Raw genomic sequence first — 20,022 nt, 5'->3', positions numbered from 1 at the left:
GGAGTTGAGCTAGACTTAAACAGGAGTGATTACAAAAAAATGACTGGGTGAATAAATACTCGGTGCATCCAGTTAAATTAAAAGGTTGCTCTGGGATTTCTTTTTTCTTACCGTCCAGTAAAATGTGTGTCAATTCTTTTACAGAGACAGACCCTCTGTTACAAGATGGCGGAGCTGGGCTTTTACGAACATCCCCAGCCTTCCCCAGGGGTCCTGGTCTCCCTGTGGTAAATTGTCTGCGTTTCCGAGCTTGCGGGTCTGAGAGTGGTGGTTGTGGGTCCTTTGTAGTGATTGATTGAAAGTAGAATGGGGTCCTTGCATGCAAAGATCACAGTAGCTGTATTTTTCAGAGGGCGTGGGGTGTCGTTAAAGGTGTACATAGAGGTTGGTCTAGATATAGCCTGGAAGAGGGGAGTAAGTAACAGGTGCGAGGGGGGAGTAAAAGTGCCTGAGCTGTGGCTGGCAATGTTGCAGGCACGAAGTGAAGAAACAACAATTACTTTCGTGGTTCTACTATTTTTATTTTATTTGTATGTATTTTTATCAGACATGCTACCATCCTACATTTTATGATGGTCTTGACAGGCCTTGCGCAATGCCGTTTTGCAGACAAACACCACTGCCTGGTTAATTTGTAGTCACCTGGCACAATGCTGCTTTGAGTGACACCCACAGCCAGATTCATTGTCACTTTTAGACTAGTCTTCAAAATGGAGCTTGTTTGCAGAGGTGCCACGACCCATTCTTTAAGTAATTAGAAGTACTTGATTAGAATACCCTTTGGCAAGTGGTACTGGTTGAATCTTTTATCCGGATAATTTATACTCCTGTTATAGACCTCAGTCAAATGAAAGGCCAAGTGGGAAGTTCAGTATTTGCACCAATAATCATGAGGCTGTGTAAAGACAGGTGAGGCATTACCAAGCTCAACTTGCTGACAGTAGGTTAGTTTTCAAGGATGCCTGTTCCAGTGGCATGTTTTTGCAAAATAGCAAATGCACTTAAAAGTAAAAACAAGATCACACAAACAGCTATACAACAAGGTCCAGTTTCGTATTACTGCACAATAACAATGAACATTTTCTACACTTTAGATCAGACCATTTACCACAGTCTATATCTTTCGAGATGGACTGACACATTTCAAGTTAGAAGTAGATTTCAGTCTTCAACTAATATGCTAAGATTTTCTTCCCTTAAAACAGCGGTTATGTTTTAGCTGGAGTGTGCACAAACAAACTGCTTTGCATTCGGCACACGTCTGCGATCCCCCATCTTCAACTTTTTAATCTTGAGATGATGTAGCATGCAATTATTGGATTTGCAGAACAAATAGTACAGTCTAATTTCTAATTAAATATGAAAGCTGCATTTCAGCACGAGCCATTTCTAGTCATCCCCTATGAGGTAATGGAGGCAACAGTGAATGCCAATATCCATGTAGACCTTGTAATGCTTGAAGCATGTTATTTCCATTTGTGCAAAATTAAAACTCCCAGCTTATTGCCAGTGAATCATTTATGATTTATTTTCAATTTGCAGATTGGGCCATTTTTTGCTTTCTCCTGCTGATGCCCACCATTGTAAGCCTGCCGAAGTGCCCCAAAGGAGCAAGGGGAAGTAAGTGCTCCTCGTGGTCTTTTAAGGGTCATCACCAGTGCTACCTGGTACTCATGGTGTCCAAGGGATTGGCCGAGAGGACTCTATCATCAAATTTCCTCACATCCAGATGGTCCCTCCCTTGTTTGAGACACTCTCTATAAGTGCAGGCATGGCTGGGACTGGGAGCTGAAAGAATCCTAGGGGCATGTTTTAAAATCAGATCCATATTTTACTGAGAAACCCTATCCATGAGTATTACTGGGGTTTGCTCTAGCAAGGTTTGTATCCAACAAATTGGGCCTAAACAAATCATGTTGCTGTACAATTTTCCAAACGCAATGGCTTAAAAGCCATAGGCTTTACAAGCTCGTCTGAAACCAAATTTACCAACAGATCCATTGTTTCAAGGTCAGGCAAAGCGGTACAAAAGGGGGTGGTGATGGACGGAGCATCTGAACCAATCAAACACTCACACCCAGTCAACAGATCTGGGTTTAATCCATCACCGTTCTTTAGCCCACTCTGCCACCACAGTTCAGACATGGCCATATGCAAATCAGTCTGACCCTGTGCCACATGGGAACAGTCCAGCCCGAACTGCCAAGCCATGCCTTTCCTGGACTGGAAACAAGCTTCCTAGGACTGGTTTCTGGCATTACATCCGTCTTCAGCCAGGCTTGCTTGAATCCAGTGGCAAAGTGAGCAAGGGACTCACGTCTGAGCATACCCTGCCAATTTATGGCGAACAAAGCGGTACAAAAGGGAAACGTTGTTTACAACTCGGTGTTTACACCACACGACCTTTACCACGCTGCCATTACAACGCAAGTCGTTACTACGACTTGCGCTGGATGGCACTGTTGGTTAAGGAATATTGTAATTTTCTATTCCAACACCTTCCCTACTGTTACGTGGACTGGTGTTAGAATAGAAAATTATAATAATGCTCAAACCGCGCCCTCCAACGCAAGTCGTTGTAACAACTTGCGTTGTAAAACCCTCAATGTAAAGTACAGCGATCAAAACAATTGCGTTGTACTATCATACATCCGGTACAAAAGGGGGTGGTGATGGACGGTCAGGCAAAGTACAGAGAAGCAATATTTCTCAGCAGAAGACACTCATATAAAAACATTGTTTCATGATCCCTCAGGCCTCCTTTCAGCCAGGGTGGAGGAAAGGTCCACCCTTATGGGAATTTCTCATCTCCTAGGTGGCACATCAAGCATACACAGATCATTCTCCCACACAGCTTGTATCTTTCTAATATATTTTGTGGTAAAATGCATTGTTTTTTTAATTAAATTAAACATTGCTGTGTTTTGTGTGCCACAAATAACTGCTTTGTTTCACAAAATCTTGTGATGCTGGATCATCTGGTTATAAAAGCAAATAGTATGGAAGTGGATTTTCGAGTGCCTGCCTACTTTAGACAATAACTTGATTTCCAGTTGTACTTGTTATGATTAATTTTGCTGGTTCTTGTTGGTGCAGGTATAAGCTGTTCAATTGCCCACCTCATTGGGTCTCGTTTGTCGTCCTCAGAAGGGCAACTACATGAGTTGATCTTGTTGCGATGTAAACATGTGACTTGTAGGCTGTAGATACGTTTCTGCCGCTGATGGTGGATATTTCAAGCTTTCTGCCTTTTTATGTAAGCCACGCCACATGCTTAATTGTCACTTGGTGTTCAAATAACAGATGTTCTTGCTACCTAGCTCTTTGGTCCCTCTTGTATCAACTTTCTAAGGATTTAAGACTGAGTCACACTATGAAACAAATATGTATTTATGGTGTTGGACACAGACCTCTGTTGAGGGTGCTTAAATGACTTCCATGTAACGGCTCCACCCCAAGGCTGCTTCACCACTATTGCACTGATGATTTCATCTGAGCACTATTTCTCACCCTTCCTCAATAATATAGAACACATGTGTTGCAGACAGAATTTATAAAGTATCATACCCCCTCATCACATTGCTTTTAATTTTTTTTTAAATAGATTTACATTTCCCAAACTCCCACCTAAGAACAGTACCCACACTAGAGACTCTGAATATTAAAGTCTATCACTGAATGGAATTTTCTTTTTCAGAAATCTTTGTATGTTTTTACATAAGTCTTCCATCTGAATCTTTTACAGACATTCCAGTGGCCATTGGGTTGCTTCCCCTAGCGTGCAAGATAGCCTGGATTTCTGGCTTACGCCTCACTTTAGACTTCACTACGAGATACTAAGTGAGGCAATGCTTTTCAGTGGGAAGAGCACAGTGACTCCTTCCAGTGGCACTGTCCTTACCCGTGTGCCCCATGGTGCAAGTACACACAAAGGCATGCTGGTCTTTAAGAGAGTCAGTGAATATCCGTACATGACGGTGCTTCAGAAAGTTGGAAGGACTAGATAAAAGTCAATAATAGGCCTCTGCCTAACACGCAGTCAATTGTGCTCCAGCCATACCAGCATTTCCGATCACCCCGCTGCCTGCAGTCTGTAATTTACGCGTTTAACAGCTGGGGTGGCTTGTTTGTTTCATCAGTCACAAATTCTGTCCGAACCTTGGGGTCGGAGGGCAAATCAACAAACGTAATACAAATGTCATCCTGTAATAATAATTACCAGTTATTTGTACCGTGTTTCCAAAAAACAGCATATCATTTTGGACTATATGCTATTGTATTATTGACTTCGATTCGATTTGAAAAGATCGTACTGTAAAGAGTTTTGCAAATATTAGTCATCCAATACAGCAGCAAATATCATTTATCAGTCTTTGCGTGATTTCATGATCAGGTTGTACTTTGCACTCAATGAGGGGGATAGAGAGGGACAATTATGTGTTTCAGAGCACGGAATTGTCAGGGCCTTGCCCTGGCATGCTGGTTCTTTTGGTGCAGACTAATGGAGGACAGCATTTTACAACTCCAGAGAGGACTTCCCTTCTCTTTTCTTTTTTTTTCACTCCCCTTTATCCAGGCTTTTGCCTTCCTGGCCCAGCATCCTCACTATGGAGTTTGGAGCACTCTTCATTATTTTGACTGACTAACTGGAGAGCTAGTTTGCATCCCTTTAGTCACTGATGGATTCTAACAGCAGCCCGAGAAGATGGCTGACCTTTGTGGGGCAAGTGTTTTATTTTGAACTCTACCTTGTTGGGTCTGTGCATGTCAAATGACCTAAAATAAGCTTTTCATTGTGTATGTCATCTGAGGAGTCCTTTGTATGGCTCTCAGCCTTGGAGAAAACCTCCTTGTAGCCAATTTGTCGAACGTCACTAATTTCAGGTTTTGGGAAATATCATGCGTATCTTCCTGAGACAGTTTCAGGCTGTGCGTTTTTGGCCGGCATTTGGAAGGACAACGTAACATCATGCCACGATAACTTGGCGGTCACACACATGCTTCTTGATTCAAATGAAACACAGCGGCCATGTAGCCAACATTTTTTTTTAAACCCTGGAGAAGGTTGAATGGCTTCTTTCTGCAGGCTGGAACATCCATAGACAAAACCAGACACAATTGGAAAATTATATCACAGTACCAGGTGGTTTACAAAAGTGACTTCACAGGCTGAATGGCAATGCCCCACATTGAGTCCAAGGCATGAAATTGTGGCTCAAAATCAGGACATGAGGAATATGATGCGTTTAAGCATTTTAGACCGATGCCTCAAATCTGCCCTGTGCAGCTGTCCTCCTTGGAAAGATTGGGTTCCGATAGTAATGATGGATGCTCTGTGCCTGTAGCCAGTTGTGGGGTTTGTTGGGAGGTCAGCAGTCCTGATAGAGGGCTGGAATTTACAGCCGTCTCCTCGATGGCAGCATTACTCCGAAGGAAGACTGGAGTATGCACAGGCAACGCTAAACTAAACACTCCCATGGGATTCGGAAAATGCTCATGTGTGGCTGAAAATGGAAGCAGCACATCGATGGAGGGCGGTTGCGCTTAATGGCTCATGAAGTTTTTTTTGCGTGAAATCAATTTGCAGACGGCGTTTAAATATTTTTCTCTAGAAAAGCCTTTTATTTAAATGCATTTGTTCCCCTTTTACTGTGGCAAGTTTAGTTTATACAACACAGATTGACGAGCAGCATTTTAAATATTATCTATCACGCTTCTTCAAATGCAGTTACCAATTTTAGTACATTAACAACAGTTTACAATTTTTGTACATTTACAACTGTTTATAGGGAGGGCGGGAATCATCTGGAGTCATTGCGTTTCTGTAGCACATGTGTTCGTTGACAGGTCAAAGAAGATTATAATGTGTGTTCTTTGATTCAACACCGTCATTTTTTTAGATATCCAATAATGTTTCCACAGAAAGGAAAATTGAAATTTGGGAATAATGTTTTTTTATTTTTTTATTATTGAATCCAGCATTGGCATTTTCGCTGCTGTTAAATGCCTGTCTATAAAAACAGCTCTCATATCCTTTAACAGATTATTTCGCAAAAATAATTTAGCCACCAAATTCATCAAGTCGATATATTGGGGGTGGGAGAAGGATGTGTGATTAGTGCAATCATCTGTCATGCCGTTAGGGTGGTTTCTAAAGCAAGGGACATGGCTAAGTGATGGAAAAATATCTAAAATATTATTTAAAAAAAAATTTGTTTAATCCTCATTCACCATGCTTCATTTTCCCTTCACCTTAAATTGGATAGAATGAGAGAATTTCCTTTTGTCACATTTTCAGAATGCACGCCGCACGTCTGCTTCCCTGTGATTACAATCCAACATAGGCGAGAATGTGACTTTGATAATAATACATTAGAAGAGTTTCCCTTATTAATGTGCCTGCTTAAAATAGGAGGTGAAAAACGGAAGCCTCTACCTGTCTGGGAAATGTACAACACAGCTTGAGACTTCTTTTCCCAGTAAAAGCTCGAAGGCGGATAAAAGCAGCTATGCGGAGTCAAAGGATTGCCAGGGAGAAAAGTCACGTGAAGGTGCGCGAGCCGTTCCACAGAGAGGAATCTGGGTACAGATGAATTGACGTCAGGCCATTGGTTCATCAGGGCGATGACATTGGGTCAAGTTAATGCGGCCATCTTGTGCCAAAGGGGCTATAGGCCGCCATTTTAATTGAAAGAATACAGCCACTAGCTTTATTTTAAAAAAAAAAACGATTAGGATTAATATTCACTATGTACCCAATGCTGGCGATGGAAACGGCAGCTGCTTTATTTAAATCTCATTTCGTGTTCTCCTGTGTTTGGAAGCCCGCAATGTATCACATGGGTGGCATGGGAAGAGAACCAGCGGCCTGGTTTTTGTTCACACTACTGAAAATATATGGACGTGCTGGGCGACCAGGCAATGTTTCTGTGCTGGAAATATGAAACCCTCTCTACTTTCATCAGGCTTGACACATGAGAGATAAGGCATGGCATTAGTCACGATAAGTAAAGCATTTGTTTTAAGTGACATCCGCAACACTCCGGCCTGAGCCGGTCCATTAATCAACATGAAGCAGGGCATACTGTAAGTGTAGCTTTTTCCACTCGCCAGGATTTATACATTAATATATTAACACCTGCTTGCCACTTAGCCTTTTCGAAAAATTGCCTTACATAGCCATGCGAGGTCTCTCCATCCAGAGCTGTTAGGGGGGCCCTGGCTGCCCCACGGATGCATCACACAGCAGTTAGGGAGATACGTGCAGCCAGCCGAGGCCAGAGGTATTTAATTAATGGTCTCATGAATAAACAAGCCTCTTCCAACAGCATGGAGGACTCATTCCTCTAGACCACCACATATCTGGGCTGACAGGAGAGGGACCTGCCTATGGCTAAGAGCTAGTTTTATTGCACATTTTAAAGGAACAACTAAATCCGCACTATAGGATTTTGAGAAAAGAAGACATTTTGTTTCTCATCCTGAGCAGTCCTGTTACCTCCTTCAAGCCGGCCATTGAGTTAATAAAATATGCAATTGTCTGCCTTATGTTTCTCTCCAGTGAATGTTGCATTACCTTTTCTTTACCACTTGTACATCACGACGAAAAAAATTTGCTTCATCGCAAAATAAAAGTGTTTTGACAGTCTAACAATGGAATTGTTAGTTGCACATTTCCAATTTAGAAGTCCAACCTTGTGAATCCTCCACCACACTTGTTTGGTGTTGAGTTGTCTTTGCTCCAGGGGGGACAGAGATTTATTTATGTTCATATGCAATTCACAATGGGCACAGATGATTGGAATAGATTGCATGTCAATTGTAACACACAGGGTTCTAACACATATGGAGAGGAGTATGTGTGCTAACGTGAGTCAATTTGAAAAACCTAAAGTTTCATCTAACTTCAAACTGATTTCCCGTTCCATTCACTTGGTGCAGATTCAGACAAAGGAGATCATGACGTGTTAAACTCCATTTCGAGAAGCTTGCATACCTTCTACAATGTCGATACAGAGGCAGATATCAGAATAATACTTTCTGAAGGAATGCACCACCTTGCATTCCAAAACGATACTCATATTGTCAAGTCCAATGAATGCAATTAGTCAATTTTTAACAAAATGTACATAGCTTTATCTCAAATGATGTGTCAATGCTCCCTTTTCAAATTCTGGGCAAAATTTCTGTAAAATGGCGTCTTTGTTTGCTCCATAATGTTGCCTTCGAAGATGGCTTTCATAGTGACATTGGTGAATGGTAAATTCATATATATGTCATTAAAAATGTTCAGATCTGAGCAGTCACTTAGGTTGATCCATGAACTCAGGGCTTTAACCGCTTCCGTGCGGCGCCGATTCTCCCCGGTGCTGAGCCCTAATTAAAACGGGCGTGGTCATGACGGAACGGTTCCGTCATAAGCACAGCTCGACCGATGCTCATGACGGAACCGTTCCGTCATGAGCATCGAAGGGGTTAATGGGAATGAAAAAACTGATGGGTCTCTCAAAGAGGCGTGGCCAATGTAATTTAGGGCGCGGCTTAAACACGTAAGCTAAAAATCTGTGCTCAGCATAGTGTGCCGCCCGACTTGTATTTTGCTGTTTCTGTCGTTGCATCCAGATATATGATACAACAAATAACATCATACCTACAACAAGTCAGGACTATTGGCGTGGTCAATGGTTGTTAGTTGCACAAGGAACAGGGTCAAGACTGATTTGCATATGGCTGGGTCCAAACTGGGGTGGTGTGGTGAGCAAAAGAATGATAGATTAAATCCAGATCTTTGTGACTGGGGGTGAATGTTGGCATTGTCTAGCATTCCATCCATCAATTGTTTCTTTTGCATAAGATAAATAAGCAGCAACTAAGGCTTGTATATAATATTGAAAAAGCTTCCACTTAAATCCCTGGTGACACCACGACAATGTTGCTTCTCCTGTGTTTCGAAAAGAGAAGGGAAATCCAGAGAGAAAATGACTCTCTTTAAAGGATTTCCCTTCCCCTACAATGCTCACCTTGCATGACGTCATGTCGTAACTTCTCCACTACTTAGAAGTGTACATTGTGAGAACGCACACATTGATGTGCCTGTTGTCACTGCAGTCCGGAAAAAAATGAACCACCTGTGCCAGGGCACAAAACAGAGCCCGATAGGGACCCGTTTTGAGGCCCCCTTTCAAAAACTGCACGTCCTCAGCACCGGTGAGACCTGGCTCACTTAAAACCCTGCATGCACTGTCAATCACTAATATCAGGAGGAAGGAAGAGGAGGGTCCCAGGAAAAGAAAGGGTTGGGATTTAGTGGGCTGTTAGCATATTTATGTATTTTAGTGTTATTGGCTCCAGCGCTGGTCATTTTTCTATGTAGTTCAAAGGGGGGTATGCAGCTCCTTGGTGGGGGCAAGGGGAGAGGCTCGGAATGGAACCTGAGAATCCAGATCGGGGGATCTGATTGCTTGGAAGCAAGGGTCCTCACACACCAAGATGAGTGTCATGCTTCATCATCGGACAATCCCTCATTGGGCCGGCGCTGCAATCCCAATGGAAGCCTTGAGGAGGTTCTTTGCAGGAGGTCTTTTTAGCATACGATGCTGATATGAAGTGTGGGTGGAGGTGTTCTAGGTGTAAATTGATGTGAGTTAAATCAAAAATAGCTAAGAGATATCCTACTGAGATTTATAAGTGGGTTCTCTTGTTATGGTTTAACCCCTTCGATGCTCATGACGAGCTCAGCTCGTCATGATGCACGGTTGAGCTGTGCTGATGACGAGCTGAGCTCGTCATGAAACAATGGTATAGCTTGGGTTGCAGCACAGGAGGGGAAAACACCTAGCAGCCAAGGTGTTAAAGTAGTAAGTTGCTGAATTTGGAGGTAATGATCGACTGCAGCTCATATGATAAGGTGAGTAACTGCCCTGACTCACCTCCAAAGTTCCAGAGAGGGGGTGGGTCACTGCTGAGTTAGTGCATTGGATGCCTTTATTTTGCAGCTACCAGTCTCTGCCATCACCTATAGGGTCAATAGCGTACCAAATTTGGGTTGGTCCTTAGATATCCCCAGCTATACTATACTGTGAGGGCATGTACTTGTGTAATTAGGTGACTTTTATGAATGCTACACTCACTCCTCCTCAATCACCAGAATATTTTTGGTTTTTGGTCCTGAAGAATTGCCTTAGTCGATAACTACACTTGTGGAATGAAACATCTCCTTGCCTGTGCTACTTCTCACGTCGACCTTTCAGCTCTATTTTCAGCTGGAAATCTGAGAGTTATTTTTAGGTCTGTTGTAGAAACAGTAAAACAGCTTTAGTTGCCTCTCTAGACTCACGTTTTTGCTTAAAAAAACAACATATCACTACTGGTGGTCACCAGTAGGTAGTTATAGCAAAAACTATGTTTCCATAGAAAAAGCGTTTTGTGACTTACCTATGTCTTTAGTGTTGTTTAATGAATCTTCATAAAATGTTCCTAGTAAGTCTTGTTCTGCATGGAAATTTTCAGCATGATCCATAAAGCGGGGGCGAGATTAATGTTTCCCATAATAATTCCCATAGGAGCTTTAGACACAACGGCAGCCTGAACCGCAGGACTGAATTACTCTACATTTGGCAGGAAGGTAGAATTTGGTTCTGTTGTGTTTATAGTCCTCAGGATCGGTTTGTCGAATGGTAAGCCCACCTCTAAATCTAGCCAATGTCTGAATAGCTGTGATGGCACAGAACGTTGACCGGATTAAGCAAGGGGATAATAGTAAAGACCAGGGAAGGAAAGGAAGAGGACAGCAGGGAGGGAGATCTGAAAGACAGGAACAAACACAAGCATAAGATATGGTTCTGTACTGTAATGAGCACACACTGTATATACATTCAAAAGTGTCTGTCACAACCTATACCTGTAAAATAAAATAAGAGGATCTTGTGGATGTGTAGATGCTGCGTAGAGGTCTTGATGGCATAACTAAGTAAAGAGACAAAACAGCAATGTAATCTCGGGCAACCTGAATGAAGGTTCATATATCACACACAGTAGTCACACTAGTTTGTAGCATACCCAATCATTGAATCCAATAAACATCACAGGGGAAGAGTGTAGCCACACCTCCAGTACCCCTGTAAATAGAAGATTCAGTACACAGTTAAATGCCAAAACAAATATAGGAGAACAGTAGCCTTCCCACATGTAATAACGATATCCACAATACTCCTCAGGGCTCGAAGAGTCCCCAATCACAGCTAATGCTTCTTAGCTGGAAAAGCAAATAGTACTCCAGAAATCAAACAAAGTAACACAAAACCAGACTGGCTATCTAAAGTCTGATATCGCTAATTTCCACACCAACACCGTTGGCCGATATACCAACCGAGTCAAATCCAAGATTGTCCCCAATATCAAACAACGAGGGGGTAACAAAAGTTCCAGTTACCAACAACTTCCCAGGCAATGTCCGATTACCCAGAAGCTAACAACATAGAGTTTGTATTCCAAAAACGAGTCTCCAACCGACTCGCTACTAAGCGCTGCTAGACTGCAGTGGTGCAAGCACCCTTACCGAACCGGAACACAGGGCAAGGCCAGAAACTCACACCAGGACCGGAATTCCCGACGCTGATTCTCCGACCGCCATTCTCTTAAATGGGATTCTCGCGAGAATGTGGCGTGCCGTGGAGGATCATGGGAATTGTAGTCAAACCCCCTAGCATGCCGGGAAACGTAGTTCGCGTTGCCGCGAGTACGACAGTTTCACATATCACACTTTCAGTTATGCGATGTAAATCTGTTCAGTAGTTGTTGAGAAATGTAAAGAAATCCAAATTTGTTTATTTGTGATCGCTGCTAATTCAGGAATAATAACGAGCTTTTGCAGGAAAATTAGGAGCTCTGATTGGCTGCCAACACTTTAACCAGGAAGTGTAGGGCAACCATTTAGGGACACTGCTGAAGATAAGTTCCACATAAAACATAAAAAAAAAGAAAAGGGGGCAGGGTAGGAATACCCTGACCCCAACCAGAGGGACTCCGACAAGGCATAAAAGCATTTTTGTATTAAAAGATTTGCTGCAAAATCATAAAATTCATTAATTCAGGGCAAAGATAGAAAAAAACAAGCGTGAGCTCCTGCTCTTGTTTATACTGAAACCCCGGGAGGGCCAGGTCTCGAAAGCATGTGACGCATTTTATAAAATAAAGGATAGGGGTGCATGGGGCCCCTTCCTAGGGCATTTTAATGTCCCGGGGACCACAACCTACTCAGGGCTTATTTATGTATTGTTGCATGGAGGTTACATGCCCCGCCCCTCGGGGCACCCTGGACCACCACCTCCCTGGGGCTTTAATTATAAAATTAGTATGTGGGCTGTACGGAACCCCCGGGGACCACCACCTTCCTGGAGCTTATGTGAATATGGTGTGGCGGCCGCGTGGACCCCTGTGCCACAGGGACCACCACCTCTACAGGGCGTTCTTATTTTATAAGAAGGAGGAGGCCCACGTAGCCCCCCTCCTGGGCTGTTTTCAGCCCCGGTGTCTACCACCTTCCAAGGGGGCCCATGCCCCCTTGGAAGGGGGATAGCTAGCCCCACTCTTAGAGCCATGCATGGCCCTGGGGACCACCAACCCTCAGGGCTGGCTTCTGTTTTGTACTGGTGTCCCGGAGAGAAAGAGCAGAAAGATGCAAAATAAAAGTTAGAAACGAGCAGAAAGAGGAAGAATAAAGGTCAGTAACAAACAGAAAGAGGCAGAATAAAGGTCAAACAATGAGCAGAAAGATACAAAATAGAGGTCAGAAACAAGAAGAAAGGCATAATAAACGTCAGCAATTAGCAGAAAGAGGCAAAATAGAGGTCAGAAATGAGCAGCAAGATGGAGAAAGAGATCAGCAACAAACAGAAAGAGCCAAAATAAAAGTTAACAACAAGCAGAAAGAGGCAAGATAAAGGTCATAAACGAGCAGAAGAGAGAAAATAATGGTCAGCAATGAGCAGAAAGAGGCAAAATAGAGGCCAGTGACAAGCAGAAAGATGCAAAAAGAGGTCAGAAATGAGGAGAAAGAGGCACAATAAAGTCAGAAATGAGCAGAAAGAGGCGAAATAACGGTCAGCAATGTGCCAAAAGAGGGAAAATAAAGGTCAGAATTGTGATTAAAAAAAGTAGAAAATGAGCAGAGACCAGGCAGAACTCACTCAGGCACTCAATCACTCACTCACTCACTCACTCACAGAATAATTCAGACACTCTCACACTCACTCACAGACCCGCTCAGAGACTCACACACCCACTCACTCAGACACTCACGCATTCACTCACAGACTGCCTGACAGACACTCGTGGAGGCACTAGCAAAACCACTTAGACACTCACACCCACTCACAGACCCACTCAGACACTCACACACCCACCGAGACATTTATGCACTCACCTTCTAAGGTGACAGTTAAGAAATAACATTAAATGACAATGGATAATCACTGTTGCAGGAATGTTGTTGTTGGGAAATCGAATTTAAAAAACACTTAGAAATTACCTGAAAAAAATAAAGGTTACAGGATTGTCACTGTTAAGAAATATAATTAAAAAAAATTAGAAATTCACTGAAGAAACCAAAGGTTACAGGTTCAGAAATCACTTGTACAAAATCAGTGAAATTCAGCATCTATCGTTAACTGAGCTAACTATAACTTATGCCTCCACAATGCACTGCTTATGATCTCACATATTACATCACTCATGCATGGTCCCGTTCCTGTAACCTTTGTTTTTGTTCTGTAAAAAAATTATTATATATATAAATATATATATATATATATATATATATATATATATATATATATATATATATATATATATATATATGGCTGGACACTCGTCTTTGCAGTATGGTTGCTGCTTTAATTTATTCGCAATAAAAGATCACCTCAACGAATGTGCTGTGGTCCATTCCTGCTTTCTCGCCGAGCATTTGGGGAGACGGGACTTTGGTTTCCATATATATATATATATATATATATATATATATATATATATATATATATATATATATATATATATATGTATATATATATATATATATATTTATATTTATATATCCTACTAGCGGTCACCAGTAGGTAGTCATAGTTAGGACCTATTATCCATAGGAAATCCGCAACATTCTATTTGGAATAACTTTGGCGCTGGTTGACGAATTTTCGTGAAATTTTCAAAACTGGTGGGGCACTCCGGTCCGCTACTATCCTGAAAGTCTCGGAGTGATCTGTGAAGCGGGGGCCGAGAAAAAAGGGGGGTTCCAAAACGTGTTTTGCCCATGCAGTAACCATTTATCGCAGTTACAGCCCGAACTGCTGAACGGTATTACACCAAATTTGGCAAAGAGGTAGCCCTTGGTTCAGACTCGTGCCTTTTGCTTAAATGGTGTAAATCCGTTCAGTAGTTACCGAGAAAATCAAAAGTGATATCATAGATATATCTGTGGCCGCGCTGGATCCATGCACCCTGCCGAGCACGAGCTGCATTGTAATTGGCTGTCAACACTCCAAATCAGGAAGTGTTGGCAGCCATCTTGTGCCTTGATAGAACCGAGGCACAAGAAACCTAAGAAACAAATGCAAAAAACACAAAAAGGGGCAGGGTAGAAACACCCTGACGCACTAGGCCTGCTCAGGTAGTCCCACAAGGACCCCCAAGGACCCAAAATTATTATTTTTTTAAAAATCTGCAAAATCCACCCAGGGTGCGCGTATCCTGACAATACCAAAAAAACGAAGCGCGGTCTCCTGCGCTTCAATGCTAATTAGCCCCGGGGGCATGTTCAAAATAAAGTGTGGGGGTGGCCCAGTCCCCCCACACTGCCCTGGGGACGGCCAACCCCCGGGGCAAAGTATGAATAGTTGCAGGGGAAACACTGCACCCCGCAGCCCCGGGGACCACCACCCGGGCTTTATTTTTTTAATATACATACCCTGTGTGGGGGGGCTCAAGCCCCCTACATGCCCTGGGGACTGCTACCTCCCCGGGGCAATAAATATTTAAATTGAGGGGTCCGTGACGGACCCCCAGCCCTGGAGACCACCCCTCTGGGGCTTTGCAGATGGTGGGAGGGGGGCCGTGTGGCCCCCCTCCTGGAGCCTTGTGATGGCCCTGAAGACAGCCACCCCCCAGGGCGGCTCCTGCAGTGTCCTGGGGTGCCCTCCCCAGGACACTGTATGGTCCCGTACCTGTAACCTTTTTTTTTTTCAGGAAAAAAATAATTATATATATAGCCTGGCGGGTTCCGCCCTGTCATAGCAACCTGCTTTGCTATTTGGACGAGAGAGCAGGAAATCTGCTCTCTCTTCCAAATAGCAAGGCAAATTGCTTTTCCACAGGGGGGAGCTGCATCTTAGCAGCTCCCTGTGTGGAAAAGTAATTCCGGCTCCCGCAGTAGGCGGGGAGCCGGTGGGACCATGGGGGGGATTGGGGACCCCCCATGGTCCCCAACAGAGTGGGCAAGACCTGGGGGATGGGGTCCCTGGGGCTATTAGTGGCCCCCCTCCTCAAATTAGAAAAAATGGAGAAAAAACATTAAAGGCCGGCCCCGGGGGATAGGGTCCCCGGGGCTGATTAAGGCCCCGGGAGGGGGGCTACGTGGGCCCCTTCCCAATTTGTTAATTTCTTTAAAAAATATTAGGGGGCAGGCTCTGGAGGATGGGGTCCCCAGGGCCCAAAAATGAGAATTACATCCAACGGCATTGGGAATAAAGATCTCCAACAAGAAGGCCCCATCACGGGTGCCTGATCGGGTATTGCAGCACCAACCCGTTAATGAGCAGAGCCGATGATGAAGCAAAACGCCTGCTTGTTGGGTGTGTGAGTGTCTCTTTCTGAAAGGAGGAAATACTTCTCCTGCCGCCTGATTATTCACACACTGTTACCCTTTGAGCGCTTACCATTACCTGCATCATACATTAGGAACTGCATACTATTTCTGCTTTTCACTGTGATATTTTAATGTCTGTATTCTCTTCACCCTGCCCTCCCTGCGTTTATGTTGCCATCTTAAATACTAAGGCTTGTTTTTTTCAAGATACCTGATAGGTCCCTGTAATCTGTTTCCCCCAGCCCATCACGGTATCACAACTTCAAACTACCTGCCCTGTGCGTAGAACATAGTTATAGGAACATTTCCTGGGATGGCAAAGGTGCCAGCAGCTCGGACAAGTGCCTCACGCGTCCCTTCCTTTTATAAATCTGCTGAAATATTTTGGTGTTGCAGAAGGGTCATTTGTGTAAATTCTAAGCTCATATTAGGATCCTTCAATAGTTTGTTGGTTGCTTGGATTATTACATATCCATTGGAAAGTGATGCTGGAGCTATCTCTGTTGGAATTTATCCACTGTAGAATTGTGCTTGTTTGATAGATCTTGACAGCTATCCAAAATCGAATAAATAGGTAGTTTGAGGAAATGCTGCTTTTCCATCATCTTCCACAGTCTTAACTCCTACTTTCGGGCATGGAGCAACTTTTTAATTCAGATTCCCAACAAAAGCATATCGTTTGTGCTTTATTTTCATTCAGATTGTGGTCTTTACTGATATTCTGTCTGATTTGAAAATAATTTGGGTGTTTGTGCTTGGACCACATTCCTCCCATAGTCTCTTAGATTTTGTGGTGTGCACTTTTATCCTGAGATTTGCCCACAGAGCCGGGGACCATTTTAAAATCTGGGAAACTATTGAGATAACTATTTATTTAATTATAAATTATAAATCTCAATATAAATCATAGTCAATGAGAAACCTCTAGAACTTAAGACCCTCATATCAGTGAGTAATATTTTTTTTTGGGGTAAACAAAAACAACATGGCAGTCAAATGTGCTAAGAAAATCATCATTACTGATTTCAAAATATTCAGACTTATTATAGAAACAGGAAGAGAGGAGTAAGTGCCCATCTTCGCCTGTACTTTAATAAACAATAGATGCACTGTGCAGCAAATCACTTAAAGTCAAAGGTTCCTCAGTGATCAATGCTGGTGTTTTTACTTACACAGGAAGAAAAACAAATAACAAGGATGCGAAGATAGAAGCACACGTGTTGTGGTTACTCTGTATCTCCAGCCACATCTTTCCCTTGGAATAGGTAGCAAGTGTTTGATTTAAAAAAACAACTTTCTGACAACCGGGACTATGTCTGTTCTATATAAGCATGCATTATGTAGGGAAATTATAGTATAACATTACTTTATTTGCTTTAAAAACATACATGGCAAATCCCCTACATATATCTTCCGAAAGTAGGGCTGGTGTACTTTGTTACACTTTTGAGCTATTTACTTCTTCTTCAATTAGATGTGAGTTAGGCGCTCTAGTATGCAGGGGAATAAAATATCAAGGTGTTTATGCATGTCCAGACAGCTACTACTGTGTAAGTAATGATTACATTTGCTCTTCATTTGCAATGTCACTCCACTGATATCCCCTGTAGATGTCCTCCGCGGTAAATATAGTGGACTGCTGTCATGTATGTGCAATGTAAACATTTGTGGAGCATACTAAATGTAAGTATGCCTCTTATGTGCATAAATGTTACCCTTCTGAAGAACATTTGAAAACATATAGCTTCATTAAATGTGCTATGGAAATGGTAGCAAATCGTTATTAAAATAATAACTATACTCTCCCTTAAATCCAGCGATATGTCCTCTAGTAGGTACACCAAAGGGACTATTATGTGGGCACACTGACTATGTTTCTCCACTTTGTAGATGCCTTACCAGTTCATGCTATTAGTATGTCCTCCAGGATTACAAGACATTTGTGTCGCTTTGTCGCTCTTCCTATGGTGGATGTAGCCAATTTCTTGTTGACACCTCCACTGTCTGGAGACCACTGTTAAGCATGGCCAATAGTCAACCATCAACTTTGTGTAGGTTAAGGCCACCAACAGGGTGGACTAGGATCCCTGACAGAAAAACTCTTAATTAGCCCCTTAAACTTTTTCCCCCTAAATTCAATCTGTCATTAACAAGGTCGCCTAGGGCATGGATATTTTAGAGTGGACATTGAAAAAACAAAGAACAGATTGCACAGAAAGGCGCCTTCTCATACAGACCACAGTGCTTAGGAGGAAGTCCTGCCCAAATTTGGAAAACAAATGTAATTCATCCCATTTATCCCCTCCACTTTATGAGAATTTGCATTTCTGGCCCAAGTAAAATCTTGCCAAAAATTAGCTCTGCATGGACGAAAAAAAACATGGGCATTGGAAAGTCTCCAAATTGAGTGAATGGAGCTAACAACTGGAAACATAAAAGATTCAAATGATATCTTTTATTAATAAAGATTGCGCACTAGAAATAGACACCACTGTCAAATAAAGAACAGAACAAACAGAGCAATTAGCATTTCATTAAAGTTATCAATTACATAATCAGAGTAAAGGAGAAGCGATGCATGCCAGTGCAATCATAAACAAGTCTTTGATGTGGAAAAAGTTCAAATGTTTTCTGTCTAGAGGAAACCAACTTTCAAAATGGCTGATTACATCAAGTTTTCTCATTCTTCTGAATAAATGGCTGTGAACATTTTGGTCGAAAGGTTTTCGCAATTGTGTTTAGAAATGTGTTTTTATTCATACCCACTGGGTTTAGGCCTCACAGTTTAATTTCTTTCTTTCCCGTATCCATCTTTCTTCCCTCCCTATGCCCTTCTTACCTTTCTGTTCTTCTTCCCTCCCTTCCCTTCCTGCCCTCAGATTTGAGACTAGAGGTGCATAATGAAATCTTGGACGATACCCATCTCCAAAAGTACTCCAGTGTTGTCATTTTGGACAGATAAAGTGTCAGACACGTAGATAGCAAGAGAGAGGGAAATAATGTAATAAGGGCTCTACCATTAACTCCATGTCCTGACAAATCTGTTAAAAGCGTGCTGCATGAAGCAGCTCTCAGAGATTGTGCATGACAGATGAATTGTGTTGATGTGTACAACTACAATGCGCATATCCACATTATGCAAAACTAAATCTATATAATTATTAAAGAAGATTCAGAGTTAACTATTCCTTTTGTTTTTTTTCTGACTGCATTTTGATATGTAGTGAAACATGAACAATGTTACTGGCTCAACATGCTTATAAAAGCGCCCTTTGCCACCAATTGCCACTGAAGTAAAAAGGAAATCGTTAAATTCTACCCCCCTCCAAACAACAGTCCTGAAATCTATCATGGACAATTTCTGAAAATAAACATTTTGGGCAGAACCTTCACCTTCTCTCTAAAATAGTCTTTAAATCTTTTGTTTGAGGCATTGGAAATTGATTTTTCTTTTTTTGGTTAATGGATATGGATTGTACCTAATCCACCTTTGAGCATATTTTACAATATATTTATTTGCTGTACTATTCTACTTTTATGCATTTTAATTGATGTGAAAATAAAGTTGCTTGACTTGACTTAAGTCTTTAAATCCTAAAGAAGTTTGTCCATGTCTCTTGAGCTTTCAAATTCACTCTTTGTAGTTATGGTTGCCCCCAACTCCTCCTCGCATCAACCTGCACCTGATAAAGGTTTATTGAATTGGAGGTTTGTTATTAAGGGCCTTAAAATGATTCACCAGGGGGTAGGATTTGTAAGCACTCAGTTTGACAACATCTACCATCTTGAATAGTATTTTATCAAAATGACCTGGTTATAAGTCACAAGCACATGCGGTAATAATTGACTACCCACGGCACCAAGGCCATGACCTCTGCAACAGGATCCATGCATTCATGCCAACCACCAGGAAGGCGGGTGCTCAACACAAATTTAATGTGCAGCTCAGGAGATCACTCTTCATCTGGTACAACCAGCTGACTTCTCAATTGCTCAATTAATTGGTCTTTAGCATAAAAAGCACCTTCAGGATCAGCCTCAGTGAAGGCCAGTCCCCGAGGCCAGCTATAAGAATCCTGACGTACTTGTGTTCAACTTCACCGAGTTCATTTGCATCCAGAATTCAATATCTGCCAAACAATCCTTGAAAGAGTAAGTAAGGT

General features: G+C 42.4%; 1 protein-coding gene and 1 long non-coding RNA gene across 22 annotated transcripts in view; both read left to right on the top strand.

Moving 5' to 3' along the window:
- The window catches only part of PTPRD (protein tyrosine phosphatase receptor type D), a 2,576,377-nt gene that overhangs the window by 1,845,429 nt on the left and 710,926 nt on the right, over nucleotides 1-20,022 (top strand). The gene's annotated exons all lie outside the window — the stretch shown is intronic.
- LOC147727308 (uncharacterized) lies at nucleotides 8,539-13,143 on the top strand. Its single transcript, XR_015309465.1, has 3 exons — nucleotides 8,539-9,705; nucleotides 9,847-10,634; nucleotides 11,747-13,143. It is a non-coding gene; the product is annotated as an uncharacterized LOC147727308 (long non-coding RNA).

Source organism: Lissotriton vulgaris, chromosome 3_1 (genome assembly GCF_964263255.1).
Source record: "Lissotriton vulgaris chromosome 3_1, aLisVul1.2, whole genome shotgun sequence".
NCBI classification, from domain to species: Eukaryota; Metazoa; Chordata; class Amphibia; order Caudata; family Salamandridae; genus Lissotriton; species Lissotriton vulgaris.
This window is presented reverse-complemented; position numbering and strand designations above follow the sequence as displayed.